The following is a 13,108-nucleotide window of genomic DNA, read 5'->3' on the forward strand; positions in this document are numbered from 1 at the left end:
CCTGCGCGGTTTGTGCCTTGCGATTCAGCGCGCCGTGCGTGGCTATGGATGCCACGCTATACAATAAACGCAGTAGTAAGTACGTCTATGGCCACTTCTTGGACAAGTTGGAGTACGTTTCACTAAATACTATAATGCAGATTTCACCAATAGCTAATATAAACAACCAAATCAATGTTAACATTTATTAAATGGTTAAATAAAATTAGTAATACTGACGTACCAGTAATAAGAAAGTGGCAAAGGTAACAACAGGTACAGTTTCTTTCGGCCACTCGGAAGACAGCGCCGTACAGTCGCGTGTTTATGTTGTTGAATGCTGCCCTCATGTGTCGTTCGATGGGCATGCAAGCTCTTTCGAAACATCGGCCTCCATCGCAGATCACAACTGCTTCAGGTTCATATACTGAACTGGCATCCTTCTTTTTTTTAACGAGACGCATACGTCTCCCGTAACGGAAGCCAAATAATACCTATTTGTCTATTCTTATTTGACAACTGACGCTTTCTGAGTAGCTGTGTGGAAATTTCATAATCTTCAAATAATTATAGTAGACAAAGCCGCAGCTGGGAATGAATCGAATTTTCAGAAACCCTTTAAACCCATGTTTTTTTTTTTTCTGGAGGGTGTGAATTTTTTCCCTTGAATCCCCCCCCCCCAATTTATGTGATTATTCAAGACAAAGGAGTTATTGAAAATGGCTATCTATGTGGTAGGTACCCAAGAGATTGTGGAAAATTGTTTGGTAATCCTTACTTTTAGGACACCTCTATTTTTACAAGTTCTGTTCAAAACTGACTTTTGCAGATGACTGTCCAGTACCAATTGACTTTTGCAGGCTAAAGCAGTCTTTTTTCTAGTTTTGAAAGCACTTTCAAAAAAATGTGACTTTCCTACCTTTTTTCACAGTCAGACATGCATGTTGTAGTTCTAACACGCGTGAAAGCCCTACATAATGAAAGCCCGATGCTGATTGGCTGCTAAAAAAATAATTAAGATGTTTATTTTTTGTCAGCCAATCAGCATCGAGCTTTCATTGCATCGAGCTTTCACGTTTGCCATCTTGGTTTTTGAGTCTGTTTTCTGGTTGTCATCGTCATCTTTTTACCCCTCAATTTCCCTCTAAAATCAAAGCCCTGCCCTAGCTCTTTCCACAAACTTAAACCGGGAAAAGTTCCGTACTCGGACGTCAATTTATCTGCTGCCAAACATATTAAGTGTCATTTAGTCAGCTGTTTTGGTGAGTCTTTCCCTTCCTATATAGGAACGGGGTCCTAAAAGTAAGGATTACCAATTGTTTATATTCTTTAGGTTGGACACCTCGTCGCAAAAGTAATTTTAAGAAAGCAAAATGTAAAATTGTCCAGTTTCCGGACACTTCACAATGAATATTGAATGGCTGCTGCTACGGTATTTGGTTACTCCTAGAACTATGATGCTCCGCGTGAGCGGAGCCGCATAGACACAGAACCCCACAAATGGTTAATTGCAGCACAATCCCTCATGACATATCGTCAGTCCACCAAAAACGACCAGGATATGTTTTGACACACTCGCATTCAATTTGCGTTGGACAACACGCGCTATATCTGCCTCAATTATGGTGAGTCGAGGATACTCATGTAAGTTGCGCCTAACAAACATCGGTGGATTCTGTCGGTTTTTAGGCCAAAATGATGAAAAATATGCCCTTTCCGCACTGAGCCAACCTGACACTAGAAACGTGCACAAAGATAATGATCGATCACTGATTTTCGGTTCGCTCGGAGCACGCTGCGGGGGAGCGGTACTTGCACTTGTACGCATGAGCGTATCATTTGCTTGCGGCGTGCTCCGAGCGAACAGAAAATCATCAATCGATCAAATCTGCGTACACGTTTCAAGAGTCAGGTTGGCTCAGTGCAGAAAGGGCATATTTTTTCATCATTATGGCCTAAAACCGACAGAATCCAGCGATGTTTGTTAGGCGCAACTTACGTGCGTATGTCATGAAGTATTGTATGGAGTTTATGGGCAAATTGTGCAGTGGTTCTGTAGAAAATGTCTATGTTTTGATGAACGTTTTTGTACTTATAGTTGGTGTGTTGTAGTAGCAAACAATTTTGCGAGGTTCTCTGTCCATGAGGCTTCGCTACGCGGAGCATCATAGTTCTAGGAGTGACTGCTAGGGTAGTACTCAGTACTCCCTACTATTCTACATCACTTCCTTGTGTTGGTTCAGAATCAGAGGTGTTGGAAAGAATGTTGCAACCTGATGCTGCTTTTTCCCTTATATTTCATCTCAATGAAGGTCAGTCATTGCAAAAATGATAAAACATGAATCTGGGACTGAGAAACATTTCCAATTTTGTTAGGAAATACTGAATTTTTTTTTGACTCTCCATAGACTTTTTACACAACCGCTGAAGTAGCGTCAGGTTGCAACATTCTTTCCGAGGTGACTGTTGGCTCCCAACGAAAGCCTTCTAAACCTCTTCCAATGCCTCAAAAGAGATCCCATCTGCGAGTGGTTTCTATGTTAAATGTTTTATGCCTGGTTTTTATAAACTACCACTTTGAAAACTCATTCATTCATTAATTAGACATAGGCATTTGCCCGTGGTCTCCTCTTCAAATTATACACAGTTGGGATCACTGGCGCCGCTCCCACCACAGCCCGTCTTTCCAGTGCTGCTGCTTTCAGTTCGTTGGTGTCACACCCAGACCATTCAGGGATGTTGTCCACCCAGCGCATCTTTGGCCGGCCACGGAGTGACGACATCCCACTGACATCCCATCCACAACAGCTGCCGCCATGCCGCCGCCATGCCGGACCACATGGCCCAACCATGCTGCCTTTCGTTCCATCACAGTGCTACTGCTGAAGCACCACCGGTCGACGATCATCTCCATCAGTCTTTCATTTGTCACATGATCTTGCCACTTGATGTTGAGCAGGTGAAGCCAAATGGTTCGGCCAAACTGTCTAGGCGTTTGACGCCAGCTGCCTTCAACGACAGGGTGGTGGCACCATACAGTACCCTTGATATGACTAGGGCCCGAGCAAGCTGTACCTTTACCTCAAGGCTGACGCGGGGAGAGCGCAGATACTTGCACTGCCGAAGAGTGGATCTGCCCATACCTAACCGCATCCGAACCTCCTTGCTGTCCTTGTTGAAAACTGCTGTGAAGATTTGGATTTGAGTAGAAAATGAGATTATCTACTGATTTTATTGACGTAGCCGTTTTATACATTCACATTTTTTTTTTACATCATACATGTTTACTTGACAGTTTTTCTCATGTTTTTTTTTTCGCAACTATAGGCGCATCCATCAGTGCGGATGAAAGGCGCTGAGGCAGACTGGACACCCATACAATGCACAGACAGGGAGTGTAGCCACTCCTTGATGAAGGCTCCGCATCTGCACTGTCCATTCTGCTCCCAGGACAGTCTCTTCACTGATGAGATTCTCCTCAAGGCGCACTACAGGGTCAAGCACGTGGATAAAGGCATCAACTTTGGGGGTGAGTTTGCATTTGGGAACAAGACCAAGCGCTTGCATACATGTGACTGGATCCCAAGAAATATGTTTTAGGTTAAGCCAAAGGACAATGTTTTTCACTTTCTCTTCACAGGTCATGCTACAAGATGACTTTTAACGTCCATGTGAGTTGAATGCAACACTTGTCTAAGTGACAAGCCTGCCGAGTGCAGCAAGATCCATCAGGTCAAAAGTCTGAAGGCCAAATTGCCTCTGAGTCTGTGGTCCTCAAACGCAGCAGGATACAACTGAGGCATTGTTCAATGGGATTAGCTCTCATTGTTTCAGAACTGGCTGTTAATGCACTGGTGTTGATAGCTGAAATGCAGCAAAGTGCACCAGACTTTTCCACCTGATACACTGTGCTGCATGTGGCAGAGGGTTAATTAAGATATGTTGAAGGCAGTGGACAGCAGGACAAGATAGTGGCATTTGTGGAAGTTTTATGAAATTGACAGATACCTGAGCTGGTTATTCTTAGCAGATACCAGTGTTTGATAGACTCAATTGTCACAGGCCATGCCCAAGCGCCGGCTGTGTCTCAGGAAAAACTTTGCATCCGGCCTGCCTGAACAAGAGTCCTAACTCAGGTCAATAGCTTACTTGTGCCTGTTACAGCAAGAGAACCATATAAAAAGATCCACAGTTCATGTTTTGTCAAAGTGCATATAGCTGTCAGCTTTTGTCAAAATTGCCAAACCAATCCTCTACTGTATCCCTCCCCAGGTCTTAAAATATTGCGGTGATGTAGATCCTGCATCGTCCACGGCATCATTCACGAGCAGAAATACTTCAAGGGTGCCCACTCGCACTGCTACCACTGTCACAACGGGTTCAGCAGGAGGGACAAGGCTATGAAGCACTACCAGCAACACTTCCGTAATCCAGAGACCACAATACAGAAAGTTATTACTCGGGTACAGTATGTCATGGTCAATTTTACAATCATGTACTTCATTTTATCCCAGTGGGCACATCAGACTGCACGTACAATACATGTAAATCACAATTCATAAATACCTATGGCAGTTTATCCATTCCTATTGGTCGAGAAGCTGCTATGTGGCCGGTCTTAAACGGATGATAAAGACATGGCTGGCTGGTCTTCAACTCTTTTCCAGTCTCACTTGAAATTTTGGCTCCTATGAAATCCAATGCCTCTTTCCATTTTATTGGTCCTCACGTAGGCATGCGCAATGCTACCAGTGAGTCGGTATTTCATAGTCCTAAATTCACAACGCAACGCCCCAGGTGCGTTTTGCATGACATCGCGCAGTATGTGCGTCGCGTGCCTATCTCCAAAAAGGAGTTGTTAACATCTTACTCGCAAGCTGGACACTCCATTATTTAGCTATAGAGGGGTGTTAAAAAAACATGAAGTGAACTTGTTGAGCAAAATCAGGTTTTTTTACCAAAAGGTTTGGATTTTTTTGACCAAATAGGTATTTATGAATGGGAATAATATGTGCTTGGTCGGTATTTAAGTTTAAGACCGCTTGGAGTCTGGGTCCTGTTAAATACCATCGCCTTCGACTCCAAGCGGTTTTATACAGAGTGATTAAGACCTTCCAAGCATACTTTTATTCCCTTTAAACTGCATCAACAGTGATAAGCTATTAAACATTGGCACAGGTGGGTAAACTACCATGGTTCACTCAGAAAATGTTGTAAATTCCTGATGCTTGAATTCCGGAGCTCATTGGACTTATTTATAGCTTTAAAGACTCTCTGAAATAAATTTCACAATCAAACATTTGACTCAAGTATTTATTCTTTTGTGAATGATTAGAGACACCTTTTTGGCTCAAACTGTTTGAAAATGCACTTATTTTTTTAACCTTCACAGTTTCAGTGCTGTTTCAAGACAACTGAGTATGCCGTAGCTGTAATGTAATGGTCCCCTTTGAAACAATGAAATAAATTTAATCAGTTGAAATTGATGTACCTTGTGAGCAGGTATGGTGGTTTACAAGGATTTTGGTGGATTTTATCAAATGCCAACACTTAGGGTCTTTTAAAATAATTAAGTTTGAACTTTAATTTTTCTTTACCTTGTACATTTGCGGTGTAAATTGAATCTTTTGCAACCCTGCAGGTTTTGTCTCATTTTATCATCCTCAACCACTTCACTTTACCATTTTACCCAGTATGTCAACTAGATCTTCACCACATACACTGACCCAGCACCCAACAGTGCCAGCCTGGTAACACACCTCATAGTCCCCCAGTCACAGCAGCCATCGGAGACAGACACATCATCCCGGGGCTATGAGCAGACTGATGGGCAGCAGCCGCAAATCGAGTACCAGTATGCCTGCATCAATGATCCGAGCCAGAGCACTGCCAATGGGGAAGGTAAGATGGTAAGAATATTAACCCTGACCCTCCAAGAATCCTTCAGCATCTACGCAGAGGTTAAGGTGGATAATGGCACCAGCAGTGAAGGATAATTAGAAGAAGCTGACCAAAAAGCCAAGGGGCAGGCATTTGATGCAAGGAAGAACTCTTCCCCCCCCACCCCCCCCCCACCACCCCCCACTTTGTTTTCAATTGATATATCGTGAATCCATATGAAGAAGGGAATGGGTAGACAACAGCATGTTTAATACAGTTGTCTTCACTCCTGCACTTGTTTGGTCAATAAATAAATAAAACAACAACCAAAAGTTCAGCATTTTTTTAGGGGGTTGGGGTGGATGAGGGCCAATATTGACAGTGGATTTTACAAATTGAAATTACAGGTGCAAAGGGTGTGCCATTGGCGTTATTTAAGTTGATTGAATTTTGGAGGATTCAGGAAAAAAAAATCTAATAAGTTAGGGTGGCAGTACATTTGAGAGCTGACTTCAACAATTAATGAAATATTGGCATTTGTCCTTCACCTTGCCCACCTAATGTTAGGAATACGGTTTGAAAAAGTGAGTGATTGCTTGCACCCAGTTACAAGGAATTACATGTTCTTGACACACTGCATCACTTTGGACTTTCTTGCCTGTATCCTGTTTTTACCGCTACATATCATCTGTCCCATTCAAGCGCAACATATATGTCGACCTTTCTACTCCATAAACTCTCCCATCATTTCCCCTCTTTGTGTAGCCCACACCTGGTGACCTTTTGATGACCGACTTTCATTATTACAGGAATCATTATCCAGGATAATTACTCAACCTTTCCCTCTCGTAAACAGTTGTCCTTATTGAGATACCAGACAAAGGAAGCAAAGAGGATTTGGAGGACGAGACTTGCTACAAAGAGCACAACTTGTCGCTGCTGCTGCAGGAGAAGGAAAGTCTGGAGAAGACTCTTGAGGAGGAGCGGACCACGTGGCCCAGACAGAGCACAGAATGAAAGGCACTATAGAAAGGCTTCGTACAAAGGTGAGTGGGCATTCCATCTGGTCTTGGTCTAAGAATGAGTTTGGATCTTGTTCCCTGCATGCAACAGGTACCAAGGGCGTCAATCGCTTCTCAAAAGTGGGAGGGGGGACATACCTTGATCAAACTAATGCAGGCACACTAATGCTACTGCGTTCTTTCAGTGGTCAGATTTCTGTCAGGATGCCAGCTGTCATGGCTGTGGGCGATCATGGTGTGCACTGTTGTTGTCATTGCTCTACATTTTCTACACGTTCTACGTTGTTTTATGCGCTGACGCTGCTTATGATAAATGCAGACAAACCGTTGCACACATTTTGTACACAAGCTCAGATGTGTCGTTTATCCTTGTGTAGAGGATTCGTGGTTTCACTCAAACTCTAGTTGCACTAAATAACTGGGTAACAACACATGTGCCTTCTTAAGCATTCATGCTCCAACTGCACACATCATAAGTGCATAAATGTCAGACTTTGGTGTGCGCTGTCATGGTTGTGATTGGTTACACATCATGGGGCAGAGCCTAATGGATTGGTCTATTAAAATTCCATCTGTAAACAAATAATTTCTCTGCCCATCCGTCTTGCCCTCCAGGTTGAGTATTTGTCCAACACAAACATGTCACTCAAGCAGCAGCTGTCCATGATTCACAGGTCCAGTTTGAAACATCTAACCAACGACAGCTAGAACCAGTCCATTTTGCAAGAGTTACTGCAACACATGTCTGAGGAGCACACCCAGCTGCTGCACCACCATCTAGCACAGCTACGACTGTACACTCAGGCCTGCGCATTATCCAAATCAGCCCCCGAGGAATCTGCAGCTGAATCTACAGTCTTGGTACCAGACCTGGCTGACCAATCACAGGACATCTCACACATGGCCATGATGTCGTCCTCGGAGGGCACCCTTGGGAACATGGAGCAGACAGTCGTCATGACGATAACGTCTGAGGAGGATTCGGAGCCGCTCGGCAACATCGTGGATAACCCCGGAGATACTGTGGGACATGACTCCTTGACTTTGGATAAGGACGTTCACTTGTCACCAAATGACATTCTGTACCAACTGACAAGCGAGGGACTGTCACCAAGACATGCCACCTCTGAGTCGGGTCACGTTTATCAATCAGGTAGAACTCATTCACATCACAACACAGGCTGTGATGTCACGCAACAGGATTTTCACAAGAACAAAAGTTGAAAATTGGTTCTTTCCAACAGCATGCCAAATGAGGGACCACCATTAAAATGTGGGAGAACTAACAGCCTGAAAGCCACTTAACTAAATAAAACCGGACATATTTTGTAAACAGTGTACACTCAGTGTTGTCTTAGGGCTTAGTTGGGGGGGGGTGGACTTGAACTAATGAGTTGAGTCTTCATGGAAGTTTGTCTTACCTGAATGAAAAATTTTACCAAAGCAACTGGCCTTGGTCTCTCCTATCTTTTCGAGTTCTCGATGGGCAATCCCGAATCCGCTCAGTGAATGGGCGTCGTTGTAGGCCCAAACAGATCCATGTAGGTCCTCAATCTATTACTGAAACATAAACGATGCAATTATGATTAACATTGAAACATTTGGTCGTATGTATAAAAATTAGCATTTGCTTTTTTTTTTTACTACATATTTTTAAGCATAACTTTTATTTGCATGAATAAAAATGAGAGCAAATGCTTTCACTATTTGCTTCAAGCTAAAAGTATTTGCTTTTTTACTTTTTGGCTTTTGCTAGCCTAGAAGTGTGGACTGGTTTCAAACTTGAAAAAAATATAAATTTCAATTGACCTCAAAATTAATAAAATTTTAAAATCTAAAACTCCAACTGTGCGACTTGAACCAGCAACCTTCAGAAGTTCAGATTTAGGGTCATCAGTCCGTATTACTTGATTAAGCACAACTTCACACTATTTTGTGGTTACAAAATTAACTGTAGAGTTTCAATTGACCTAAAAAGTAGTAAAATTTTGAAATCTAAAATTCCCAGCGTGGGAATGAACCTGCAACCTTTTGATTTAGAGTCAGCAGTCTGAACCACTGCACTAAGCATAATTTCATGCTTTTTAGTGGTTACGGAATTAACTATCAAGTTTCAATTTACCCAAAAGAAATAAAATTTTAAAATCTAAAATTCCACCCTGGATTTGAACCCACAACCTTAAAATTTAAGTCAGCAGTCCGTACCATTGTACTTAGCATAATTCCACTGTTTTTATTGGTTAAAAATTAACTATAAAGTTTCAATTTACCCAAAAAGAAATAAAATTTTAAAATCTTTAATTCCCTTCCTAGATTTGAACCCCCAACCTTCAGATTTCGAGTCAGCAGTCCATACCATTGGACTTAGCATAATTTCACACTTTTTACAGGTTACGAATTAACTATGAAGTTTTAATTTACCCAAAAGTAATAAAATTTGAAAATCTAAAATTTCCACCCTGGATTTGAACCCACAACCTTCAGATTTTGAGTCAGCAGTCCGTACCATTGGACTAAGCATATTTTACACTTTTTAAAGGTTACGAAATTAACTATAATGTTTTAATTTACCCAAAAAGTAATAAAATTTTAAAATCTAAAATTCCCACCCTGGATTTGAACCCACAACCTTCAGATTTCGAGTCAGCAATCCATACCATTGGACTTAGCATAATTTCACACTTTTTAGTGGTTACGAAATTAACTATCAAGTTTAAATTTACCCAAAAAGAAATAAAATTTAAAATCTAAAATTCCCCCCCTGGAATTGAACCCGCAACCTTCAGATTTAGAGTCGATAGTCCATACCATTGGACTAAGCATAATTTCACACTTGTTAAAGGTTACGAAATTAACTATAATGTTTTAATTTACCCAAAAAGTAATAAAATTTTAAAATCTAAAATTCCCACCCTGGATTTGAACCCACAACCTTCAGATTTAGAGTCAGTAGTCCATACCATTGGACTTAGCATAATTTCACACTTTTTAGTGGTTACGAAATTAACTATAATGTTAAATTCACCCAAAAAGAAATAAATTTTAAAATCTAAATTTCCCCCCCTGGATTGAACCCGCAACCTTCAGATTTCAAGTCGATAGTCCATACCATTGGACTAAGCCTAATTTCACACTTGTAAGGGTTACGAAATTAACTATAATGTTTTAATTTACCCAAAAAGTAACAAAATTTTAAAATCTAAAATTCCCACCCTGGAATTGAACCCACAACCTTCAGATTTCGAGTCGGAAGTCCATCCCATTGGACTAAGTGTAATTTCACAATTTTTAAATGTTACGAAATTAACTATGAAGTTTCAATTTACCCAAAAATATATAAAATCTAAAATCTAAAATTTCCAACCTGGATTTGAACCCGCAACCTTCAGATTTAGAGTCGGCAGTCCATACCATTGGACTAAGCATAATTTCACACTTTTTAGTGGTTACGAAATTAACTATGAAGTTTAAATTTACCCCAAAGACATAAAATTTTAAAATCTAAAATTTCCACCCTGGATTTGAACCCACAACCTTCAGATTTAGAGTCAGTAGTCCATACCATTGGACTAAGTGTAATTTCACAATTTTTAAAGGTTACGAAATTAACTATAATGATTTAATTTACCCAAAAAAGTAATAAAATTTTAAAATCTAAAATTCACACCCTGGAATTGAACCCACACACCTTCAGATTTCAAGTCAGCAGTCCATACCATTGGACTAAGCAGCAATTTCACACTTTTTTAGTGGTTACGAAATTAACTATGAAGTTAAATTTACCCAAAAGAGACATAAAATTTCAAAAACCAAAACTCCACCCCTGGATTTGAACCCACAACCTTCAGATTTCAAGTCAGCCGTCCGTACCATTGGACTAAGCATAATTTCACACTTTTCAGTGGTTACAAATTAACTATCAAGTTTAAATTTACCCAAAAGAACTAAATTTTAAAATCTAAAATTCCCCCCCCCTGGAATTGAACCCGCAACCTTCAGATTTCGAGTCAGTAGTCCTTACCATTGGACTAAGCCTAATTTCACACTTTTTAAAGGTTACGAAATTAACTATAATGTTTTAATTTACCCAAAAAAGTAATAAATTTTAAATCTAAAATTCCCCCCCCTGGAATTGAACCCGCAACCTTCAGATTTCGAGTCAGTAATCCATACCATTGGACTAAGTGTAATTTCATAATTTTTAAAGGTTACGAAATTAAGGGAATTACATCATTTGCTTTTGCTGTAATTTTCAGAAAGGATGGAATTGGGGGGTTGGAAATATAAGCAAATTAGTTACACTGACTTTTGGAGTTTTTGGGTTCGAAAATGCTATAAAAACCAAGAAAAACGATCATTATCCTGTAGTCTGGTCCCCTGACTCCATATAAGAAGAAACAGAGCATGTTAACATACATTGGGGAATTGTAAGGTCAGGGAACCAGTCTAGCTGGTTCGTACCCGTTCATAGGTTTGTAATCGATTGCAAACAAGTGCAATGGTCAATTGGGGCCAGTATTTGAAAAAAAAAGCCAGTTGTTTCCAACGCTGATCGGCCGATCAGCGTTGGAAATTGATACAAAAATACCACTTTTCTTGAAAATGACAGTATACCAGGTGCCATAATTTTACAGGATGCTTTAGACTGTCATTTACCAACATCCTGTTAGGTATTTCGCAAAAACTTGGTAGTTTTATTTTTCAATGTTTGCAAATGTTGTTATTCCCTTTAACTATAAAGTTTTAATTTACCCAAAAAAGTAATAAAATTTTAAATCTAAAATTTCCACCCTGGAATTGAACCCACAACGTTCAGATTTCGAGTCAGTAGTCCATACCATTGGACTAAGTGTAACTTCACAATTTTAAATGTTACGAAATTAACTATGAAGTTTCAATTTACCCAAAAATAAATAAAATCTAAAATTTCCAACCTGGATTTGAACTCACAACCTTCAGATTAAGAGTCAGCAGTCCATACCATTGGACTAAGCATAATTTCACACTTTTTTGTGGTTACGAAATTAACTATGAAATTTAATTTACCCAAAAAGACATAAAATTTAAAATCTAAAATTTCCACCCTGGATTTGAACCGACAACCTTCAGATTTCAGTCAGTAGTCCATACCATTGGACTAAGTGTAATTTCACATTTTTAAATGTTACGAAATTAACTATGAAGTTTCAATTTACCCAAAAATAAATAAAATCTAAAATCTAAAATTTCCAACCTGGATTTGAACCCGCAACCTTCAGATTTAGAGTCAGCAGTCCATACCATTGGACTAAGCATAATTTCACACCTTTTAGTGGTTACGAATTAACTATGAAGTTTAAATTTACCAAAAAGACATAAAATTTTAAAATCTAAAATTCCACCCTGGATTTGAACCCACAACCTTCAGATTTCGAGTCAGTAGTCCATACCATTGGACTAAGTGTAATTTCACAATTTTTTAAAGTTACGAAATTAACTATAATGATTTAATTTACCCAAAAAAGTAATAAATTTTAAAATCTAAAATTCCCACCCTGGAATTGAACCCACAACCTTCAGATTTCAAGTCAGCAGTCCCATACCATTGGACTAAGCATAATTTCACACTTTTTAGTGGTTACGAAATTAACTATGAAGTTAAATTTACCCAAAAGACATAAAATTTCAAAAACCCAAACTCCCACCCCTGGATTTGAACCCACAACCTTCAGATTTCAAGTCAGCCGTCCGTACCATTGGACTAAGCATAATTTCACACTTTTTAGTGGTTACAAAATTAACTATCAAGTTTAAAATTTACCCCAAAAGAAATAAATTTTAAAATCTAAAATTCCCCCCCTGGAATTGAACCCGCAACCTTCAGATTTCGAGTCGGTAGTCCATACCATTGGACTAAGCTAATTTCATACTTTTTAAAGGTTACGAAATTAACTATAATGTTTTAATTCTCCAAAAAGAAATAAATTTTTAAAATCTAAAATTCCCACCCTGGAATTGAACCCACAACCTTCAGATTTTGAGTCAGCCGTCCGTACCATTGGACTAAGTGTAACTTCACAATTTTAAATGTTACGATATTAACTATGAAGTTTCAATTTACCCAAAAATAAATAAAATCTAAAATCTAAAATTTCCAACCTGGATTTGAACCTGCAACCTTCAGATTTAGAGTCAGTAGTCCATACCATTGGACTAAGCATAATTTCACACTTTTTTGTGGTTACGAA

General features: G+C 39.6%; 1 pseudogene; it reads left to right on the forward strand.

The window, feature by feature from the left end:
- The first annotated feature begins 642 nt into the window (after positions 1–642).
- Positions 643–8,221, forward strand: LOC119743139 (annotated as a pseudogene).
- Positions 8,222–13,108: the final 4,887 nt, after the last annotated feature.

This window comes from Patiria miniata, unplaced genomic scaffold (assembly GCF_015706575.1).
Source record: "Patiria miniata isolate m_02_andy unplaced genomic scaffold, ASM1570657v1 HiC_scaffold_6, whole genome shotgun sequence".
In the NCBI taxonomy this organism is placed as follows: Eukaryota; Metazoa; Echinodermata; class Asteroidea; order Valvatida; family Asterinidae; genus Patiria; species Patiria miniata.